This window comes from Oncorhynchus gorbuscha, linkage group LG12 (genome assembly GCF_021184085.1).
Source record: "Oncorhynchus gorbuscha isolate QuinsamMale2020 ecotype Even-year linkage group LG12, OgorEven_v1.0, whole genome shotgun sequence".
Lineage (NCBI taxonomy): Eukaryota > Metazoa > Chordata > Actinopteri > Salmoniformes > Salmonidae > Oncorhynchus > Oncorhynchus gorbuscha.
The window spans coordinates 78,506,156-78,532,883 of NC_060184.1; the positions used below are offsets into that span (position 1 = coordinate 78,506,156).

A 26,728-nucleotide genomic window follows, 5' to 3' on the forward strand; every position below is an offset into this window, starting at 1 on the left:
CCACTGTATATATTACACGTGGGCATACGGAGTACACACTCATTTGTTGATATGATAAGTTTTGTCAATTTTCATTAATAGCCACACTTTGTACTGTTTGCCTCCAAAAACATGATTAAAAAGCTGCCCCCCCCCCCCCCCCAACTGGTGATGTACTCTAAATCTCTTCGGTTTGATTTGATGGAAACAGATATTTCTTACATTTACCTAAAGTGTTGAGGCAAACTCTGAATTTGATTTTAAAAAAGGTGTGGACATGTGTTGAACATAGGGAAAGAAAACTCTTTACAGAATTGTATGGATGATTGAAGAACCATGTGAGCTTTGAGGACGATTGTACATATGAACCTGCCAGTTACACTTGTTAAACTTTCCTGGTTTAAAAAGGCTGTACTGTATGGGGTACACTCACTGTTACCTTCGGGTGTATGTTTACTGTACTCTTTATGTAAATGTTATTGTACTGGAAATGTCAAATATATTTCTAATACGAATTGGGTTTTTATGCAAATTGTTGATCTGTTTTCCTGGAATTAACAGCAATAAATACAAAATCATTATTCTTGTTTATTTCACTATTTCACTGTGTATATTTAGACCATACACTGCTTGGATGTAGTTTTTTACTTCATAGTACTGTACATTCGTTTGATCCAGTTGGTTTGCCGTAGTAGTCAGCTGAAAATAATTGAAAAGCGCACTTTGACAGGCCACACGGTGTGTGTCTGCAGTTAATTGTTTAATAAGGTGTCTAGAAAACCACCTGTCTGGAAAAGGACCACGTGACATTCACAAATAACCAGTCTTAGGTGAGTAGCTGCTATATAATATTTCCCCCAATCAACTGGTGACGGTGCTGAACATATTTTAGGAAGGTTTACGCTGTTGATCTTGACCACTTTCTGTTGAAGTTACGATTAGCTACGACTTTTTGTCTTGTTTAATTGGTGAATTACTTAACAAACTATTGATGTCTGCTTGGCTACCTGGACGTGATACAAACATTTGGCCACCGCTCCAAAATCAGGAGAATAGCATAAATGTAACATCAGAGAGGACGGGACATTTTATCATTTAGGTGTAACGTTAACTATAGCTGCTTTTCTTTGTGTTGCCTACCTTTTTCAAAAGTAACATCAGCATTAGATGGATAATTGCGTCCCATTCATTGACCGGTCTGTTTCACTGATACTAACACGTTTTACTTTTATTTCCAAGTTCTGCCTGCCTTCCTCTCAACACAAGTTACAATGGCAGCCGTGTCTGTAGCCAATAGTAACTTCACCCTGGCGTTGTTCAAGAAGATCACCGAGAAGAACAAGAAGGGCAATGTTTTGTACTCCCCTCTCAGCATCTCCGCTGCCCTCGCCATGGTCTTTCAGGGTGCCAGGGGCAACACTGCTACTCCGATGTCAGAGGTGAGTCGGTGTGACCCGTTTTATTTTCGGAGTTCCGCCGATACGACACACTGTAAAACCGTAGTTATCCTGTATGACTCGGTGGAGTATGGCCCTTGTAACGCCAGGGCTTTGTTTACCATGACCAACTACACAATGTATACACACAACATGTACAACACTTTGGGTTAAAGCTTCTGCTAAATGGCAACAACAATAAACATAAAGTACCAGTCAAGTGTGTGCTATCTAATGAGGACAACGTAGACATAAAGTACCAGTCAAGTGTGTGTTATCTAATGAGGACAACGTAGACATAAAGTACCAGTCAAGTGTGTGCTATCTAATGAGGACAACATAGACATAAAGTACCAGTCAAGTGTGTGTGTGTGCTATCTAATTAGGACAATGTAGCAGTAGTTGAATGAGATGAATATACTACAGTTCAAATATCTGGGGTCACTTAGGAATGTCCTTGATTTGAGAAGCTTTTTATTTATGTCCCTTAAAATGACATCGAATTGATTTAGAAATAGTGTAGACATTGTTAATGACTATTGTAGCTGGAAATGTCTTTATTTATTAAAATGTACGGCTATGTAGACAGGGTGAGGTCCCTCAGTATTGTGATAACATGGTATGGTGATAATAATATGGTATGGTCCCTCAGTATGGTGATAATATGGTATGGTGTTAATATTGTATGGTGTGGTGATATCCCTCAGTATGGTGATAATATGGTATGGTGATAATATGGTATGGTGATAATATGGTATGGTGATAATATGGTATGGTGATAATATGGTATGGTGATAATATGGTGAGGTCCCTCAGTATGGTGATAATATGGTATGGTGATAATATGGTATGGTGATAATATGGTGATATCCCTCAGTATGGTGATAATATGGTATGGTGATAATATGGTATGGTGATAATATGGTATGGTGATAATATGGTATGGTGATAATATGGTGAGGTCCCTCAGTATGGTGATAATATGGTATGGTGATATGGTATGGTGTTAATATGGTGAGGTCCCTCGGTATGGTGGAAATATGGTATGGTGATAATATGGTGAGGTCCCTCAGTATTGTGATAATATTGTATGGTGATAATATGGTATGGTCCCTCAGTATTGTGATAATATGGTATGGTCCCTCGGTATGGTGATAATATGGTATGGTCCCTCGGTATGGTGATAATATGGTATGGTCCCTCGGTATGGTGATAATATGGTATGGTCCCTCGGTATGGTGATAATATGGTATGGTCCCTCGGTATGGTGATAATATGGTATGGTCCCTCGGTATGGTGATAATATGGTATGGTCCCTCGGTATGGTGATAATATGGTATGGTGATAATATGGTATGGTGATAATATTGTATGGTGAGGTCCCTCGGTATGGTGGAAATATGGTATGGTGAAGTCCCTCGGTATGGTGGAAATATGGTATGGTGAAGTCCCTCAGTATGGTGATAATATGGTATGGTGATAATATGGTATGGTGAAGTCCCTCAGTATGGTGATAATATGGTGAGGTCCCTCAGTATGGTGGAAATATGGTGAGGTCCCTCAGTATGGTGGAAATATGGTATGGTGGAAATATGGTGAGGTCCCTCGGTATGGTGGAAATATGGTGAGGTCCCTCGGTATGGTGGAAATATGGTGAGGTCCCTCGGTATGGTGATAATATGGTATGGTGATAATATGGTGAGGATAGGTCCCTCAGTATGGTGATAATATGGTATGGTTATGGTATGGTATGGTGATAATATGGTGTGTTGATGTTCCTCAGTATGGTCCTTGGTAATTCCCAGCTCTAGTAGCCTTTTATACACTTCCTCAAAATAGTCTGAATTAAACTACGATAATTCAAGAAATCGGTCATTAATTTAGTAGTTAAGTCGTAGGGATCTTAGTCATTACATTTTACATCCAACGTAGATGTTTGGTGCAGTATTTCTCAAGTGAGTGTGCATGAAAACGAGTCTATCATTGAATGGCAACACACTTCAGTAGGGATTCAATGTTGACCAATTGGCGAAGGGGCGTGGGCTTCAGCTGCCCCAAGAAAACTATGTGCATGAACAGCCGAAAAACCCCTTACCAAAGACCAACAAGACCGTCACAAAATGTTGTCATTTTAATATATTCACAAACTATTCGGGATGTGAAGCATTCTGACTTCTTAACCCAGGACTACTCCGCGTAAAGAGCCCCAGCTGCCACTGATTCTGGTGTATATCCCTGTATATAGTAAGGAATGAGTAACCTAGGGTGTCTGCTAGATACTGTTACTGTTTCATTTTATTCTTAACTGCATTTGAAAGATTAGTGGAATCTGTGTGGGAAGCTGGACAGGTAGGATGACTGACAGTGAAGGTGAACAGGTGGTCAGGTGACAGAGGAATGTATGAGACTTGAGGCAGGAATTGCTTTAACCATAAAGTGGTATATTTACTGGTAGTCTGGTGGATTCCTGGATGCACAGAACTTCTGGATGAGATAAGAGTTAGGGAAGAGAAAGCAGCGAGATCAGGCGATGGCAATTTCCTCCTTTTATGGAGTTGAGACCTGTCGACATTTCCACCTGACCTAATTAAAGCGCCCCTGGACCAGCTGAGTACATGGCAATGAATTAAAGGATTATTCCACCAACTCCATGGGCCTTTTCTACAGCATTGTTGATTTTATGGGCTTGTAATGTTAAGCATTTCACAACACCTGTTGTGTTTTGCACGTGTGACAAATACCATTTTATTTGAGGCTGGAGGGAATACTAGCTTATTTTCCTCTAAGGTTTCAATGTGTTATATTTTGTTTCTTCATAATTGTTGATAAGGAAATATAAACAGGAAGTTCTGGTCACAAACCAGTCATTTTGTTAAGCAACATGAATGTAATCTGGGGCTTGTATAAGTGAGATGGATGTCACAGGAAGATGCAACCACAATGTCACATCAGGTACATGTAAATGTAAATTATTTCGGCCCCCCCCCTACTTTTGTCACTAGACGATGTGCTTCAACAAAGCTACGGGTGACATCCATGTTAGCTTCGGCAAACTCATTCATTACCTGAACCTGCAGGGAGCCCCATACTCACTGAGCCTGGCCAATCGCCTGTACGGAGAACAGTCTTACCGGTTTGTTGAGGTAACGTCCACAATGTGGATTAAGTGTTGAATCTCAAATGAGATTTTTTTTTTTTTCTGAATTGACCCCAATGACTGTATTAGAAAGTCATTATGCAAAGAGATACACCACACTAGCGATTTCCAGGATGTCCTATATGTTTCTATGACGAACTGTACATAGTCTAGTCCATTGTAGACTAGACTCTTTATTTTACGTACTAAGGGGTCTTAATCCTCTTGTGTCTGTGGTAAATGTGACAGACTTTCCTCGAGGACACCAAGAAGCACTACGATGCCGAGCTGGAGGCTGTGGACTTCAAGTCCAATGCGGAGGCTTCTAGAAAGAACATTAATGCTTGGGTGGAGAAGCAGACCTCTGGTGAATAGAGGCCAAAAGCTGTCTCCATGTGCACAATAGCATTAACTTTTCTTTAATAAAATAATAATTAACAGCCTGTATTGATATTATTCACTGAAATGTTTAATGATAACTATTCTCATTCGGTGTAAAAATCTTTAAGGGAACCAGTAGATTGAGAATAAATAGATTTCCTCCATTAGGTGTCCTTAATATATCTGCTGTTTACAACAAAGCTGTAGAAGAAGAAAGTAATTATCACCTCTAGTCTCTGTATTTTTTTTGTAGAGAAAATAAAGGACCTGTTGCCGGAGGGGGTTGTCGACCACCTGACCAGACTGGTGTTGGTGAACGCCATCTACTTCAAAGGCAACTGGTGTAAGAAGTTCAAGGAGGCCAGCACCAGCGATGCCCAGTTCAAACTGAACAAGGTACCTTCCTGACAAAAAGAACCAATTGTTCTAATGTCTGTAGTGGACACCCCTGGTGATCATTCATCATGAATCTTTAGAGTAGCGATGACTTTCACCAAACCACATTTTTATTTTTATATTTTATTACGTTTGTATTTATTTACCATGTGTCAAACGTGTGTAGCTTGATTCACTTTCATGACAATCAATGAGTAACTTTTGCAACCATGGTAATTTGTGACTACACAATAATTTGACACCACCTTTCATTGGATCCAGAATGAGTGTAAGCCAGTGAAATTATGTGTCAATGGCCAAGTTCCCCCCTAGCCTTCATCCCTGAGGCCAACTGCCAGATCCCGTGTCTGCAATACGAGGGGAACGAACGGAGCATGTTCATCATACTCCCCAACGACATGGAGGACCACGTCACTGGTCTGAAGAAGGTAGGACTTGTTTACTCTTGTCAGCAACATGGGGTTTGTGGCCTAAAACGATACACGGTTAACTGCATGGCAAATACCTGCATTATGGTAATTAGAGGGTTAGCTCAAACCAAAATCAGTCTGTCATTCTCATATTTTTAGAAGTGTCAATCATGACTGGAGAAGCTGCTGACCTATGAGAAAATTGTGGCGTGGACCAGGCCTGACATGATGGACACAGTGGAGGTTCAGGTGGGCCTGCCTAAGTTCAAGCTGGAGGAGACCCTTGACCTGAAGGACTTGCTGATGAGCATGGGCATGACGGACGCCTTCGACCTCTCAAAGGGTGACTTCTCGGGCTTGTCGCCCAGCAACGACTTGGAGCTGTCCAGGTGGTGCACAGGGCCTTTATGGAGGTCAACGAGGAGGGCACAGAGGCGGCGAGTGCCACGGCCGCCATTATGGGGATGCGCTGTGCCTTGAGGACCCCCACATTTGTGGCCGACCACCCCTTTCTCTTCATCAGCCACAACACCGAGAGCATTCTGTTCTATGGTCGCTACTGCTCCCCTTAGGAGCTTTAGCAAATGGGACATTCATTTACATTTACATTTAAGTCATTTAGCAGACGCTCTTATCCAGAGCGACTTACATGGGTATTAAAGATATAGATATCTATATTTATTACTGAAGCTGCTACATCAATATCGCATCTGTGCTTGGTGATCTTTGTCCAAAAAAAATGATGTGGTGAATTTTCTTACTGGTATGATGTATATTTGTACCTTATCATGATCAATGTTTGTCTCCTCTGACCACCTAATTTAAATACCATTATCCTCAAACGTGTTTTTGTACTTTTCTTTTTGCTCATGAACTTCTAGTCTTCTGATTTGAATACTGGAGTTCTATTCAATTAAGCAACTATGTTTACAGAATAGTAAAGAATATATATCAACTAGTGTGGGTCATTGTTAGTCACACTTCCAAATCTAAGTTACTATGTAGCACTGACTATTTGTGCATATCTGGGCTCCTTGGGACATCCCTATCCTAACCACTCCCCTTCCCTTTACCATAACCCTTACCAAACCATTGACAATGAGGTAGGGACATCCCAAGGACCCCGGCTAGCACTGATCATTCACAAATCGAACATTGTTATTCATGTTGGTGTATAATAAGTCACATTCTCATAGATGATAAGCCAAATCAACAGCCCTTTGAGTGTTTCTAAAATCCTCAATGGGGGGCAAATGAATGGTAGAAAAACAATAGGAACCGTTTCCCTGTTTGAGCGCTAGGTTTTATGGGCATTATGCCTCATACTGTGGTACTCTCTTATCGCAGCATTGGCCAACTCCCTGACCAACATGGCTGACCTTCTGAACTCTACCCCTCCACCAGTACAGTTGGCATCCTGTACTGGTTACTGATTGGTTGGGAAGTTGACACCATTTTAAAAAAATAGAAAAACATCCTGGTTTACAAATTATGATGGCTCTGCAGAAACTTTTTATTTCTAGTCAGTGTGAAAAATATTATGTTGATATAATGACTGAGATATTTAGATGCAGATTCAAAAGTTTGGGGCCACTTGAATGTCCTTGTTTTTTGAAATAATCACTTTGTCCATTAAAATAACATAATTGATCAGGTAGACAATGTAAATGACTATTGTAGCTGGAAACTGCTGATTTAGTGTTTTTATTTTTAATGGAATTCTACATAGGCGTACAGAGCCCATTATCAGCACCATCACTCCTGTGTACCAATGGCACGTTGTCTTAACTAATCCAAGTTTATCATTTTAAAAGGCTAATTGATCATTAGAAAACCCTTTTGCAATTGTTAGTACAGCTGAAAACTTGTGCTGATTGAATAAGCAATAAAATTGGCCTTGGGGGTTAGTTGAGCATCTGGAGCATCAACGTTTGTGGGTTCGATTACGCTCTCAAAATGGCCAGAAACAACTTTATTCTTGTTCTGAGAAATTACAGCTATTCCATGTGAGAAATTGCTAAGGAACTGAAGATCTCATACAACGCTGTGTACTACTCCCTTCACAGAACAGCGCAAACTGGCTCTAACCAGAATAGAAAGAGTGGGAGGCTCCAGTGCACAACTGCGCAAGAGGACGAGTACATTAGTGTCTAGTTTGAGAAACAGACACCTCACAAGTCCTCAACTGGCAGCTTCATTAAATAGTACCTGCGAAACACCAGGCTCAACGTCAACAGTGAAGAGGTGACGCCGGGTTGCTGGCCTTCTAGGTAGAGTTGCAAAGAAAAAGCCATATCTCACTGGCCAATTAAAATGGCTGTAGTTATGGGTGGGCCAAGTCGAAAGCCCCTTGGTAATAACCAGGTCCAGAGTATGGCTGTGGTTATGGGTGGGCCCAGTAACATGTTGTATAAAGTCCATAGATTTCAAAAGATTCATAAATTCAATGGCCTTGGAGTCAGTGTCTTTAATATTAAATTACCCAACACAATGATTTTATCATTGTTCTCAAGGACAATAGACAATAGTTCAGATAAATCAGTAAAAAAAGTGGGGCAGTGCTTTGGTGGCCTATACAGGGTGATGGCCAGCACTGGTGGCTGACATTTAAACAGTATATCATGATACTCAAAGGACCCAAAGTTGCCAAACGAAATATCCTCACAGCTGAGAGCGTTAGTAAAAATAGAGGCTGCCCTACAGTTTGGTGATGGCTATGTTTCAGTGAGATACATGCAATCAACTTTTTACTGAGGTAATTCACAATAAATGTTTTACAAGTGATTGCTCTAACATGTAAAAGTGCCATTTTCAATGAAAGGGTAGGAAAGGGATAGGGGGATACCTAGTCAGTTTGTAGTATACATTATGTTAGTGTGGGTATTCGAACACAGCTCTAGTCAGTTGCACAACTGAAATGTGTCTTCCACATTTAACCCAACCCCCTCTGAATCAGAGATGTGCTGGGGGGCTTCCTTAAATCGACATCCACGTGTTCGTCACCCAGGGAACGGTGGGTTAACTTCCTTGCTCAGGGGGCAGAATGTCTGCCAACCAATTGAATATCAAACAAATGATTTACCTTACAATCTCCAATCTAACAGAATTGTAGGAGATGACTCACTAGGTTTAAATACTTACTTACCTTTTTGTATTCAGGAAATGTTTTCTTTTTGTCTCAGGGTATTTGCCTTATGTAGCCCCGCCCACCTGACTGGTTGCACTACCTGGAGTTTGTGGTATACAACACATGTCTGCTCATTTGGCTGGCTGGACTGCTATTCTTGATAATTTAACTCATTCATTATGGTACAGATCATTACCTATTGGACACTGTGCAGAGACTGATGTCCAGACAAATAATTCATTAACACTCAATTCTACATTTCTTGGATATAAGCAGAGATCTGTATATAAAATATCAAATAAAAACTACTGACTACTAGTATCTAACTTAGTGGCTGAAAAACTAATCCTGCCATGGATGTCTTCAATAGATTTATTTTGTAAATTGGCTGTTTCAAATAGATTTTTTAAATGTATTTATACATGTAAATATATATATATATATCAATTAAAAGCTTCAAAAATAAAATACATTATTTTTTGAAAAATTCGGTACTCACAATCAAATCTTGTGTAATTTACACATGTCAAGAAAAAATATTGTCTTTTCAAGGCACTACCCAGTCGTAAACTAAAGTGAATGTACATAGAAATTGAACAGGGTGTCGGAAGGTGGCAGCATTTATCTGATGACTGAGCTGAGACAGGCTCTGTCCTCAAACACCCCAAGTATCATTGAGGTGTTCATCCATGAACAGACACAACCGAAAACTAACAGTAATACTGTATCTGTAACTTTAATATCATGGAGATTTTAACTTTATAATTATGCTCTATTTTTAGTATCTACATATTAGTTGAGTCTTAAACCATGAAAGTGTGTTTACGTGATCTCAACCCCAGAAGTATATTCCTGACTGACTTTGAAGAGGTCATGAAAGAGGCACTAGGGTGTTTAAAGCTACCAAGAGAATTATCTTCGATTATAATCACAGCCGTATATATTCCCCCCCCCAAGCAGACACATTGATGGCTCTGAACTAACTTGATTTGACTCTTTGCAAACTGGAATCCATTTATCTGGAGGCTGCATTCATTGTAGGTGGGATTTTAACAAGGCTAATCTGAAAACAAGACTCCCTAAATTGTATCAACATATCGATTGCGCAACCAGGGCTGGAAAAACCTTGAATCATTGCTATTCTAACTTCCGCAACGCATATAAGGCCCTGCCCCGCCCTCCTTTCAGAAAAGCTGACCACGACTCCATTTTGTTGATCCCTGCCTACAGACAAAAACTAAAACAAGAAGCTCCCGCGCTGAGGTCTGTTCAACGCTGGTCCGACCAATCTGATTCCACACTCCAAGACTACTTCCATCACGTGGACTGGGATATATTTCGTATTGCGTCAGACAACAACATTGACGAATACGCTGATTCGGTGAGCGAGTTCATTAGAACGTGCGTTGAAGATGTCGTTCCCATAGCAACGATTAAAACATTCCCAAACCAGAAACCGTGGATTGATGGCAGCATTCGTGTGAACTGAAAGCCCGAACCACTGCTTTTAATCAGGGCAAGGTGACCGGAAACATGACCGAATACAAACAGTGCAGCTATTCCCTCCAAGGCAATCAAACAAGCTAAGAGTCAGTATAGAGACAAAGTAGAATCTCAATTCAACGGCTCAGACACAAGAGGTATGTGGCAGGGTCTACAGTCAATCACGGATTAGAAAAAGAACCAGCCCAGTCACTGACCAGGATGTCTTGCTCCCAGGCAGACTAAATAACTTTTTTGCCCGCTTTGAGGACAATACAGTGCCACTGACACGGCCCGCAACTAAAACATGCGGACTCTCCTTCACTGCAGCCGACGTGAGGAAAACGTTTAAACGTGTCAACCCTCGCAAGGCTGCAGGCCCAGACGGCATCCCCAGCCGCGCCCTCGGAGCATGCGCAGACCAGCTGGCTGGTGTGTTTATGGACATATTCAATCAATCCCTATTCCAGTCTGTTGTTCCCACATGCTTCAAGAGGGCCACCATTGTTCCTGTTCCCAAGAAAGCTAACGTAAGTGAGCTAAACGACTACCGCCCCGTAGCTTCCATCATCATGAAGTGCTTTGAGAGACTAGTCAAGGACCATATCACCTCCACCCTACCTGACACCCTAGACCCACTCCAATTTGCTTACAGCCCAAATAGGTCCACAGACGATGCAATCTCAACCACACTGCACACTGCCCTAACCCATCTGGACAAGAGGAATAGCTATGTGAGAATGCTGTTCATCGACTACAGCTCAACATTTAACACCATAGTGCCCTTCAAGCTCGTCATCAAGCTCGAGACCCTGGGTCTCGACCCCGCCCTGTGCAACTGGGTACTGGACTTCCTGATGGGCCGCCCCCCAGGTGGTGAAGGTAGGCAACAACATTTCCACCCCGCTGATCCTCAACACTGGGGCCCCACAAGGGTGCGTTCTGAGCCCTCTCCTGTCCTCTCTGTTCACCCACGACTGCGTGGCCACGCACGCCTCCAACTCAATCATCAAGTTTGTGGACGACACAACAGTGGTAGGCTTGATTACCAACAACGACGAGTCGGCCTACAGGGAGGAGGTGAGGGCCCTCGGAGTTTGGTGTCAGGAAAATAACCTCACACTCAACGTCAACAAAACTAAGGAGATGATTGTGGACTTCAGGAAACAGCAGAGGGAACACCCCCCTATCCACATTGATGGAACAGTAGTGGAGAGGGTAGTAAGTTTTAAGTTCCTCGTGGTACACATCACAGACAGACTGAATTGGTCCACCCACACAGACAGCATCGTGAAGAAGGCACAGCAGCGCCTCTTCAACCTCAGGAGGCTGAAGAAATTTCACCAAAAGCACTCACGAACTTCTACAGATGCACAATCGAGAGCATCCTGTCGGGCTGTATCACCGCCTGGTACGGCAACTGCTCCGCCCACAACCGTAAGGCTCTCCAGAGGGTAGTGAGGTCTGCACAACGCATCACCGGGGGCAAACTACCTGCCCTCCAGGACACCTACACCACCCGATGTCACAGGAAGGCCATAAAGATCATCAAGGACAATAACCACCCGAGCCACTGCCTGTTCACCCCGCTATCATCCAGAAGGCGAGGTCAGTACAGGTGCATCAAAGCTGGGACCGAGAGACTGTTAAACAGCCACCACTAACATTGAGTGGCTGCTGCCAACACACTGACTCAACTCCATTACATTACATTACATTACATTTAAGTCAGCCACTTTAATAATGGGAATTGATGGGAAATGTAAAATATATCACTAGCCACTTTAAACAATGCTAACTAATATAATGTTACTTACCCTACATTATTAATCTCATATGTATACGTATATACTGTACTCTCATCTACTGCATCTTTATGTAATACATGTATCACTAGCCACTTTAACTATGCCACTTTGTTTACATGCTCATCTCATATGTATATACTGCACTCAATACCATCTACTGTATCTTGCCTATGCCGCTCTGTACCATCACTCACTCATATATCTTTATGTACATATTATTATCCCCTTACACTTGTGTCTATAAGGTAGTAGTTTTGGAATTGTTAGCTAGATTACTTGTTGGTTATTACTGCATTGTCGGAACTAGAAGCACAAGCATTTCGCTACACTCGCATTAACATCTGCTAACCATGTGTATGTGACAAATAAAATTTGATTTGATTTATTGCATGCGGTGCCCTCTCTAACTGAAACCACCCAGAACATACCTAATATGTATACTGCACACACACGACTGTGTCTCTTCAAGGTCTGCTAAATGGAATGTATCATTATTAGATGATGATGATTACAGCATCCTGAAGACTTGTAACGGGATTCTTCCGTCGAAGGAGAGGTGGACCAATACGCAGCCTGGTTGAAGTTCATGGTTTTTTAATAAGAAAAACTATACATGAACAAACTACAACACAATAAATGTGAAAACACTGACACAGGAGACAATCACCCACAACCCAACACCAGTCCTGTGTGGTACAAACACTGACACAGGAGACAATCACCCACAACCCAACACCAGTCCTGTGTGGTACAAACACTGACACAGGAGACAATCACCCACAACCCAACACCAGTCCTGTGTGGTACAAACACTGACACAGGAGACAATCACCCACAACCCAACACCAGTCCTGTGTGGTACAAACACTGACACAGGAGACAATCACCCACAACCCAACACCAGTCCTGTGTGGTACAAACACTGACACAGGAGACAATCACCCACAACCCAACACCAGTCCTGTGTGGTACAAACACTGACACAGGAGACAATCACCCACAACCCAACACCAGTCCTGTGTGGTACAAACACTGACACAGGAGACAATCACCCACAACCCACAACAACACCAGTCCTGTGTGGTACAAACACTGACACAGGAGACAATCACCCACAACCCAACACCAGTCCTGTGTGGTACAAACACTGACACAGGAGACAATCACCCACAACCCAACACCAGTCCTGTGTGGTACAAACACTGACACAGGAGACAATCACCCACAACCCAACACCAGTCCTGTGTGGTACAAACACTGACACAGGAGACAATCACCCACAACCCAACACCAGTCCTGTGTGGTACAAACACTGACACAGGAGACAATCACCCACAACCCAACACCAGTCCTGTGTGGTACAAACACTGACACAGGAGACAATCACCCACAACCCAACACCAGTCCTGTGTGGTACAAACACTGACACAGGAGACAATCACCCACAACCCAACACCAGTCCTGTGTGGTACAAACACTGACACAGGAGACAATCACCCACAACCCAACACCAGTCCTGTGTGGTACAAACACTGACACAGGAGACAATCACCCACAACCCAACACCAGTCCTGTGTGGTACAAACACTGACACAGGAGACAATCACCCACAACCCAACACCAGTCCTGTGTGGTACAAACACTGACACAGGAGACAATCACCCACAACCCAACACCAGTCCTGTGTGGTACAAACACTGACACAGGAGACAATCACCCACAACCCAACACCAGTCCTGTGTGGTACAAACACTGACACAGGAGACAATCACCCACAACCCAACACCAGTCCTGTGTGGTACAAACACTGACACAGGAGACAATCACCCACATAACCCAACACCAGTCCTGTGTGGTACAAACACTGACACAGGAGACAATCACCCACAACCCAACACCAGTCCTGTGTGGTACAAACACTGACACAGGAGACAATCACCCACAACCCAACACCAGTCCTGTGTGGTACAAACACTGACACAGGAGACAATCACCCACATAACCCAACACCAGTCCTGTGTGGTACAAACACTGACACAGGAGACAATCACCCACAACCCAACACCAGTCCTGTGTGGTACAAACACTGACACAGGAGACAATCACCCACAACCCAACACCAGTCCTGTGTGGTACAAACACTGACACAGGAGACAATCACCCACAACCCAACACCAGTCCTGTGTGGTACAAACACTGACACAGGAGACAATCACCCACAACCCAACACCAGTCCTGTGTGGTACAAACACTGACACAGGAGACAATCACCCACAACCCAACACCAGTCCTGTGTGGTACAAACACTGACACAGGAGACAATCACCCAACACCAGTCCTGTGTGGTACAAACACTAACACAGGAGACAATCACCCAGTCCCAACACCAGTCCTGTGGTACAAACACTGACACAGGAGACAATCACCCACAACCCAACACCAGTCCTGTGTGGTACAAACACTGACACAGGAGACAATCACCCACAACCCAACACCAGTCCTGTGTGGTACAAACACTGACACAGGAGACAATCACCCACTAAACCCAACACCAGTCCTGTGTGGTACAAACACTGACACAGGAGACAATCACCCACAACCCAACACCAGTCCTGTGTGGTACAAACACTGACACAGGAGACAATCACCCACAACCCAACACCAGTCCTGTGTGGTACAAACACTGACACAGGAGACAATCACCCACAACCCAACACCAGTCCTGTGTGGTACAAACACTGACACAGGAGACAATCACCCACAACCCAACACCAGTCCTGTGTGGTACAAACACTAACACAGGAGACAATCACCCATAACCCAACACCAGTCCTGTGTGGTACAAACACTGACACAGGAGACAATCACCCACAACCCAACACCAGTCCTGTGTGGTACAAACACTGACACAGGAGACAATCACCCACAACCCAACACCAGTCCTGTGTGGTACAAACACTGACACAGGAGACAATCACCCACAACCCAACACCAGTCCTGTGTGGTACAAACACTGACACAGGAGACAATCACCCACAACCCAACACCAGTCCTGTGTGGTACAAACACTGACACAGGAGACAATCACCCACAACCCAACACCAGTCCTGTGTGGTACAAACACTGACACAGGAGACAATCACCCACAACCCAACACCAGTCCTGTGTGGTACAAACACTGACACAGGAGACAATCACCCACAACCCAACACCAGTCCCGTGTGGTACAAACACTGACACAGGAGACAATCACCCACAACCCAACACCAGTCCTGTGTGGTACAAACACTGACACAGGAGACAATCACCCACAACCCAAACCAGTCCTGTGTGGTACAAACACTGACACAGGAGACAATCACCCACAACCCAAAACCAGTCCTGTGTGGTACAAACACTGACACAGGAGACAATCACCCACAACCCAAAACCAGTCTCGTGTGGTACAAACACTGACACAGGAGACAATCACCCACAACCCAACACCAGTCCTGTGTGGTACAAACACTGACACAGGAGACAATCACCCACAACCCAAAACCAGTCTCGTGTGGTACAAACACTGACACAGGAGACAATCACCCACAACCCAACACCAGTCCTGTGTGGTACAAACACTGACACAGGAGACAATCACCCACAACCCAACACCAGTCCTGTGTGGTACAAACACTGACACAGGAGACAATCACCCACAACCCAACACCAGTCCTGTGTGGTACAAACACTGACACAGGAGACAATCACCCACAACCCAACACCAGTCCCGTGTGGTACAAACACTGACACAGGAGACAATCACCCACAAAACCCAACACCAAACAGGCTACCTAAAATATGGTTCCCAATCAGAGACAATGACTAACACCTGCCTCTGATTGAGAACCATATCAGGCCAAACACAGAAACAGACAAACTAGACACACAATGTAGAATGCCCACTCAGCTCACACCCTGACCAAACAAAACATAGAAACATACAAAGCAAACTATGGTCAGGGTGTGACAGTTCCACACCTCCACATCCACAAGAGCAGCCACCCCATCTAACATTACAGACCAATAGTCTATCCCACCCCATCTAACAGTACAGACTAATATCCTGTCCCATCTAACAGTACAGACCAATATCCTATCCCATCTAACAGTACAGACCAATAGCCTATCCCATCTAACATTACAGACCAATATCCTATCCCATCCCATCTAACAGTGCAGACCAATATCCTGTCCCATCTAACAGTACAGACCAATAGCCTATCCCATCTAACAGTACAGACCAATAGCCTATCCCATCTAACAGTACAGACCAATATCCTGTCCCATCTAACAGTGCAGACCAATATCCTGTCCCATCTAACAGTACAGACCAATAGCCTATCCCATCTAACAGTACAAACCAATAGCCTATCCCATCTAACAGTACAGACCAATATCCTGTCCCATCTAACAGTACAGACCAATATCCTGTCCCATCTAACAGTACAGACCAATAGCCTATCCCATCTAACAGTACAGACCAATATCCTGTCCCATCCCATCTAACGTTGCAGACACATTGTGTTTACCTGGTAATGAGGGCTCTATTTAAGCACGGACAGAATGTACACCGTACAGGCCCTGGGTCGCTAGTCTCCATCTGCAGGAGTCTGAGGGTTGTGACATCGTCTCCAAGGTGTCTGCTCATCAAGACCAATATCAACGACGGGCCAGGGAGGGGTAGTGGCGGTTGATGTGACCAATTAGAGAGCAATGGATCAACCCCTCCTCTATACAGCTGTCAGGGTGCATCACAGGTACCACTTTACACCATGCTTCTTGCCCTGGTACCGGACTGCACAGCCCCCCTCTGTCAGATGCCGTGCTGCAAGTTCGCCTGCATGCCGACAGCGATTAAACATTTAAACTTTACTTCTCTATACAGTGCATTTTACGGTCATATCACCACAAATAATGGGAAGTGTGTGTGTGTGTGTTCTTGAATGCTAAGTGACTCAGATGCTACTATCCCAGAGAGTGATGTATTTTTGCCTGATGGCCATAGTTCTGTTGTTCCTCAGTGACAGATGGCTAATGATGCTCCAACAATACTGTAGGTGCTGTTCCTCAGTGACAGATGGCTAATGATGCTCCTACAATACTGTAGGTGTTGTTCCTCAGTGACAGATGGCTAATGATGCTCCTACAATACTGTAGGTGCTGTTCCTCAGTGACAGATGGCTAATGATGCTCCTACAATACTGTAGGTGCTGTTCCTCAGTGACAGATGGCTAATGATGCTCCTACAATACTGTAGGTGTTGTTCCTCAGTGACAGATGGCTAATGATGCTCCAACAATACTGTAGGTGTTGTTCCTCAGTGACAGATGGCTAATGATGCTCCTACAATACTGTAGGTGCTGTTCCTCAGTGACAGATGGCTAATGATGCTCCTACAATACTGTAGCTGCTGTTCCTCAGTGACAGATGGCTAATGATGCTCCTACAATACTGTAGGTGTTGTTCCTCAGTGACAGATGGCTAATGATGCTCCTACAATACTGTAGGTGCTGTTCCTCAGTGACAGATGGCTAATGATGCTCCAAGGAATTTAGGCTAAATTATTTCATTATCAGCTGAGCTGGCAGCAGCACACCACCCAGCATACCACCCTGCATCCCACTGCTGGCTTGCCTCTGAAGTTAAGCATGGTTGGTTGTTGTCAGTCCCTGGATGGGAGACCAGATACTGCTTGAAGTGGTTTTGGCGGGCCAGTAGGAGGCACTATTTCCTTTGGTCTAAAAAATAAATATCCAAATGACCCAGGGCAGCGGTTGGTGACATTGCTCTGTGTAGGGTGCTGTCTTTTGGCTGGGACATTAAACTGGTGTCCTGACTCTGTGGTCACTTAAGATCCCATGGCGTTTATTAGAAGAGTAGGGGTGTTAACCCTGGTCACTGGTGTTCTGGCCTTCATGGCCACCTAATCATCCCCAACTTACAATTGGCTCATGTTTCCTGTGTAACTATTCCCCAGGTTGTTGCTGTAAATGAGAATGTGTTCCCAGTCAACTTACCTGGTAAAATAAGGGTTAAAACCAAGTTACATTAGTAGGTAGAGTTAAAGAGGCAAGCCAGAATGTCCCAGCGGCATCAGTTAAAGAGGCAAGCCAGAATGTCCCAGCGGCATCAGTTGAAGAGGCAAGCCAGAATGTCCCAGCGGCATCAGTTGAAGAGGCAAGCCAGAATGTCCCAGCGGCATCAGTTAAAGAGGCAAGCCAGAATGTCCCAGTGGTGCTGATCTTTCCATCCCTATATTTGACCTGGAATTTTGTGGATCTGTTAGCACACACAAGGTTGTTATGGGGGAAGATGTAGCAAGACGGAAGAGGGGAATCCCTTTCAGAGGCTTGGTTTAACCTCCTAAACCAATGAAAGGTCAGTTTAGGGCCAATGATAGTGGCATGATCCTTGTGTAAAGAACTCGACCTGCTGTCATATCCAGCTTTTCATTTATCTTAAATTCCAGTCTTTGTCCTGTATGGAAATTCACAAGTAAAATATGTGTTATATTGCACATTTCCAAAGTAAGTAAATTAGTTGAATACATGTGAAGAGACCAAGTTTCATATCAGGCTCATCACTATCCTATCCAAGCTCATTATATTGACCACATGACACAGCCAGCACTTTATTTCCTCTTTGTTTTCAGCATTGATCTGAGGCTTGACACAACAGAAGGTGCGAAGCACTGACCTGTCCTGACCTTTGTGTAACACGTGTTGGTGACCTTAGTGATCTCGTCAGACACGGAACTCACTGGTGAGATGGCCACTGGTTAGTGAGGACGATAAAGCTAATAGTTTTTAATTGATAACACTAATTGACAATACTGATTAGGATTCTGCACAAACAAAAGTTACAGATTGCTAGCTTGTTTTGGAACAATGTTTTTGAGGGTCAACATATTTTATCGTCAGGGTTGAGGAGTAACCGATGACATGTAATCTTATTACAACCAAAAAAAATGGTAAACAATTACGTTACCTGCAAAACAAATACTATTATCAGATTACAGATACTTTTGAAAAACTAGATGATTACTTATTGTGTTGCTTTTAAATTCAGAAAGTATGTTTGTGCAACAACAACAATACATCAAATCAAATGTTATTGGTCACATACACATGGTTAGCAGATATTAATGGTCACATACACATGGTTAGCAGATATTAATGGTCACATACACATGGTTAGCAGATATTAATGGTCACATACACATGGTTAGCAGATATTAATGGTCACATACACATGGTTAGCAGATATTAATGGTCACATACACATGGTTAGCAGATATTAATGGTCACATACACATGGTTAGCAGATATTAATGGTCACATACACATGGTTAGCAGATATTAATGGTCACATACACATGGTTAGCAGATATTAATGGTCACATACACATGGTTAGCAGATATTAATGGTCACATACACATGGTTAGCAGATATTAATGGTCACATACACATGGTTAGCAGATATTAATGGTCACATACACATGGTTAGCAGATATTAATGGTCACATACACATGGTTAGCAGATATTAATGGTCACATACACATGGTTAGCAGATATTAATGGTCACATACACATGGTTAGCAGATATTAATGGTCACATACACATGGTTAGCAGATATTAATGGTCACATACACATGGTTAGCAGGTTAGCAGATATTAATGGTCACATACACATGGTTAGCAGATATTAATGGTCACATACACATGGTTAGCAGATATTAATGGTCACATACACATGGTTAGCAGATATTAATGGTCACATACACATGGTTAGCAGATATTAATGGTCACATACACATGGTTAGCAGATATTAATGGTCACATACACAGATGGTCACATACACATGGTTAGCAGATATTAATGGTCACATACACATGGTTAGCAGATATTAATGGTCACATACACATGGTTAGCAGATATTAATGGTCACATACACATGGTTAGCAGATATTAATGGTCACATACACATGGTTAGCAGATATTAATGGTCACATACACATGGTTAGCAGATATTAATGGTCACATACACATGGTTAGCAGATATTAATGGTCACATACACATGGTTAGCAGATATTAATGGTCACATACACATGGTTAGCAGATATTAATGGTCACATACACATGGTTAGCAGATATTAATGGTCACATACACATGGTTAGCAGATATTAATGGTCACATACACATGGTTAGCAGATATTAATGGTCACATACACATGGTTAGCAGATATTAATGGTCACATACACATGGTTAGCAGATATTAATGGTCACATACACATGGTTAGCAGATATTAATGGTCACATACACATGGTTAGCAGATATTAATGGTCACATACACATGGTTAGCAGATATTAATGGTCACATACACATGGTTAGCAGATATTAATGGTCACATACACATGGTTAGCAGATATTAATGGTCACATACACATGGTTAGCAGATATTAATGGTCACATACACATGGTTAGCAGATATTAATGGTCACATACACATGGTTAGCAGATATTAATGGTCACATACACATGGTTAGCAGATATTAATGGTCACATACACATGGTTAGCAGATATTAATGGTCACATACACATGGTTAGCAGATATTAATGGTCACATACACATGGTTAGCAGATATTAATGGTCACATACACATGGTTAGCAGATATTAATGGTCACATACACATGGTTAGCAGATATTAATGGTCACATACACATGGTTAGCAGATATTAATGGTCACATACACATGGTTAGCAGATATTAATGGTCACATACACATGGTTAGCAGATATTAATGGTCACATACACATGGTTAGCAGATATTAATGGTCACATACACATGGTTAGCAGATATTAATGGTCACATACACATGGTTAGCAGATATTAATGGTCACATACACATGGTTAGCAGATATTAATGGTCACATACACATGGTTAGCAGATATTAATGGTCACATACACATGGTTAGCAGATATTAATGGTCACATACACATGGTTAGCAGATATTAATGGTCACATACACATGGTTAGCAGATATTAATGGTCACATACACATACAGATATTAATGGTCACATACACATGGTTAGCAGATATTAATGGTCACATACACATGGTTAGCAGATATTAATGGTCACATACACATGGTTAGCAGATATTAATGGTCACATACACATGGTTAGCAGATATTAATGGTCACATACACATGGTTAGCAGATATTAATGGTCACATACACATGGTTAGCAGATATTAATGGTCACATACACATGGTTAGCAGATATTAATGGTCACATACACATGGTTAGCAGATATTAATGGTCACATACACATGGTTAGCAGATATTAATGGTCACATACACATGGTTAGCAGATATTAATGGTCACATACACATGGTTAGCAGATATTAATGGTCACATACACATGGTTAGCAGATATTAATGGTCACATACACATGGTTAGCAGATATTAATGGTCACATACACATGGTTAGCAGATATTAATGGTCACATACACATGGTTAGCAGATATTAATGGTCACATACACATGGTTAGCAGATATTAATGGTCACATACACATGGTTAGCAGATATTAATGGTCACATACACATGGTTAGCAGATATTAATGGTCACATACACATGGTTAGCAGATATTAATGGTCACATACACATGGTTAGCAGATATTAATGGTCACATACACATGGTTAGCAGATATTAATGGTCACATACACATGGTTAGCAGATATTAATGGTCACATATCACATGGTTAGCAGATATTAATGGTCACATACACATGGTTAGCAGATATTAATGGTCACATACACATGGTTAGCAGATATTAATGGTCACATACACATGGTTAGCAGATATTAATGGTCACATACACATGGTTAGCAGATATTAATGGTCACATACACATGGTTAGCAGATATTAATGGTCACATACACATGGTTAGCAGATATTAATGGTCACATACACATGGTTAGCAGATATTAATGGTCACATACACATGGTTAGCAGATATTAATGGTCACATACACATGGTTAGCAGATATTAATGGTCACATACACATGGTTAGCAGATATTAATGGTCACATACACATGGTTAGCAGATATTAATGGTCACATACACATGGTTAGCAGATATTAATGGTCACATACACATGGTTAGCAGATATTAATGGTCACATACACATGGTTAGCAGATATTAATGGTCACATACACATGGTTAGCAGATATTAATGGTCACATACACATGGTTAGCAGATATTAATGGTCACATACACATGGTTAGCAGATATTAATGGTCACATACACATGGTTAGCAGATATTAATGGTCACATACACATGGTTAGCAGATATTAATGGTCACATACACATGGTTAGCAGATATTAATGGTCACATACACATGGTTAGCAGATATTAATGGTCACATACACATGGTTAGCAGATATTAATGGTCACATACACATGGTTAGCAGATATTAATGGTCACATACACATGGTTAGCAGATATTAATGGTCACATACACATGGTTAGCAGATATTAATGGTCACATACACATGGTTAGCAGATATTAATGGTCACATACACATGGTTAGCAGATATTAATGGTCACATACACATGGTTAGCAGATATTAATGGTCACATACACATGGTTAGCAGATATTAATGGTCACATACACATGGTTAGCAGATATTAATGGTCACATACACATGGTTAGCAGATATTAATGGTCACATACACATGGTTAGCAGATATTAATGGTCACATACACATGGTTAGCAGATATTAATGCAGATATTAATGGTCACATACACATGGTTAGCAGATATTAATGGTCACATACACATGGTTAGCAGATATTAATGGTCACATACACATGGTTAGCAGATATTAATGGTCACATACACATGGTTAGCAGATATTAATGGTCACATACACATGGTTAGCAGATATTAATGGTCACATACACATGGTTAGCAGATATTAATGGTCACATACACATGGTTAGCAGATATTAATGGTCACATACACATGGTTAGCAGATATTAATGGTCACATACACATGGTTAGCAGATATTAATGGTCACATACACATGGTTAGCAGATATTAATGGTCACATACACATGGTTAGCAGATATTAATGGTCACATACACATGGTTAGCAGATATTAATGGTCACATACACATGGTTAGCAGATATTAATGGTCACATACACATGGTTAGCAGATATTAATGGTCACATACACATGGTTAGCAGATATTAATGGTCACATACACATGGTTAGCAGATATTAATGGTCACATACACATGGTTAGCAGATATTAATGGTCACATACACATGGTTAGCAGATATTAATGGTCACATACACATGGTTAGCAGATATTAATGGTCACATACACATGGTTAGCAGATATTAATGGTCACATACACATGGTTAGCAGATATTAATGGTCACATACACATGGTTAGCAGATATTAATGGTCACATACACATGGTTAGCAGATATTAATGGTCACATACACATGGTTAGCAGATATTAATGGTCACATACACATGGTTAGCAGATATTAATGGTCACATACACATGGTTAGCAGATATTAATGGTCACATACACATGGTTAGCAGATATTAATGGTCACATACACATGGTTAGCAGATATTAATGGTCACATACACATGGTTAGCAGATATTAATGGTCACATACACATGGTTAGCAGATATTAATGGTCACATACATGGTTAGCAGATATTAATGGTCACATAGCAGATATTAATGGTCACATACACATGGTTAGCAGATATTAATGGTCACATACACATGGTTAGCAGATATTAATGGTCACATACACATGGTTAGCAGATATTAATGGTCACATACACATGGTTAGCAGATATTAATGGTCACATACACATGGTTAGCAGATATTAATGGTCACATACACATGGTTAGCAGATATTAATGGTCACATACACATGGTTAGCAGATATTAATGGTCACATACACATGGTTAGCAGATATTAATGGTCACATACACATGGTTAGCAGATATTAATGGTCACATACACATGGTTAGCAGATATTAATGGTCACATACACATGGTTAGCAGATATTAATGGTCACATACACATGGTTAGCAGATATTAATGGTCACATACACATGGTTAGCAGATATTAATGGTCACATACACATTTAAGATATTAATGGTCACATACACATGGTTAGCAGATATTAATGGTCACATACACATGGTTAGCAGATATTAATGGTCACATACACATGGTTAGCAGATATTAATGGTCACATACACATGGTTAGCAGATATTAATGGTCACATACACATGGTTAGCAGATATTAATGGTCACATACACATGGTTAGCAGATATTAATGGTCACATACACATGGTTAGCAGATATTAATGGTCACATACACATGGTTAGCAGATATTAATGGTCACATACACATGGTTAGCAGATATTAATGGTCACATACACATGGTTAGCAGATATTAATGGTCACATACACATGGTTAGCAGATATTAATGGTCACATACACATGGTTAGCAGATATTAATGGTCACATACACATGGTTAGCAGATATTAATGGTCACATACACATGGTTAGCAGATATTAATGGTCACATACACATGGTTAGCAGATATTAATGGTCACATACACATGGTTAGCAGATATTAATGGTCACATACACATGGTTAGCAGATATTAATGGTCACATACACATGGTTAGCAGATATTAATGGTCACATACACATGGTTAGCAGATATTAATGGTCACATACACATGGTTAGTATTAATGGTCAGATATTAATATTAATGGTCACATACACATGGTTAGCAGATATTAATGGTCACATACACATGGTTAGCAGATATTAATGGTCACATACACATGGTTAGCAGATATTAATGGTCACATACACATGGTTAGCAGATATTAATGGTCACATACACATGGTTAGCAGATATTAATGGTCACATACACATGGTTAGCAGATATTAATGGTCACATACACATGGTTAGCAGATATTAATGGTCACATACACATGGTTAGCAGATATTAATGGTCACATACACATGGTTAGCAGATATTAATGGTCACATACACATGGTTAGCAGATATTAATGGTCACATACACATGGTTAGCAGATATTAATGGTCACATACACATGGTTAGCAGATATTAATGGTCACATACACATGGTTAGCAGATATTAATGGTCACATACACATGGTTAGCAGATATTAATGGTCACATACACATGGTTAGCAGATATTAATGGTCACATACACATGGTTAGCAGATATTAATGGTCACATACATACACATGGTTAGCAGATATTAATGGTCACATACACATGGTTAGCAGATATTAATGGTCACATACACATGGTTAGCAGATATTAATGGTCACATACACATGGTTAGCAGATATTAATGGTCACATACACATGGTTAGCAGATATTAATGGTCACATACACATGGTTAGCAGATATTAATGGTCACATACACATGGTTAGCAGATATTAATGGTCACATACACATGGTTAGCAGATATTAATGGTCACATACACATGGTTAGCAGATATTAATGGTCACATACACATGGTTAGCAGATATTAATGGTCACATACACATGGTTAGCAGATATTAATGGTCACATACACATGGTTAGCAGATATTAATGGTCACATACACATGGTTAGCAGATATTAATGGTCACATACACATGCAGATATTAATGGTCACATACACATGGTTAGCAGATATTAATGGTCACATACACATGGTTAGCAGATATTAATGGTCACATACACATGGTTAGCAGATATTAATGGTCACATACACATGGTTAGCAGATATTAATGGTCACAATGGTCATATTAATGGTCATACACATGGTTAGCAGATATTAATGGTCACATACACATGGTTAGCAGATATTAATGGTCACATACACATGGTTAGCAGATATTAATGGTCACATACACATGGTTAGCAGATATTAATGGTCACATACACATGGTTAGCAGATATTAATGGTCACATACACATGGTTAGCAGATATTAATGGTCACATACACATGGTTAGCAGATATTAATGGTCACATACACATGGTTAGCAGATATTAATGGTCACATACACATGGTTAGCAGATATTAATGGTCACATACACATGGTTAGCAGATATTAATGGTCACATACACATGGTTAGCAGATATTAATGGTCACATACACATGGTTAGCAGATATTAATGGTCACATACACATGGTTAGCAGATATTAATGGTCACATACACATGGTTAGCAGATATTAATGGTCACATACACATGGTTAGCAGATATTAATGGTCACATACACATGGTTAGCAGATATTAATGGTCACATACACATGGTTAGCAGATATTAATGGTCACATACACATGGTTAGCAGATATTAATGGTCACATACACATGGTTAGCAG

At 41.3% G+C, this 26,728-nt stretch overlaps 1 pseudogene; it reads left to right on the forward strand.

The window, feature by feature from the left end:
- The first annotated feature begins 850 nt into the window (after positions 1 to 850).
- LOC123990299 lies at positions 851 to 6,326 on the forward strand (annotated as a pseudogene).
- Positions 6,327 to 26,728: the final 20,402 nt, after the last annotated feature.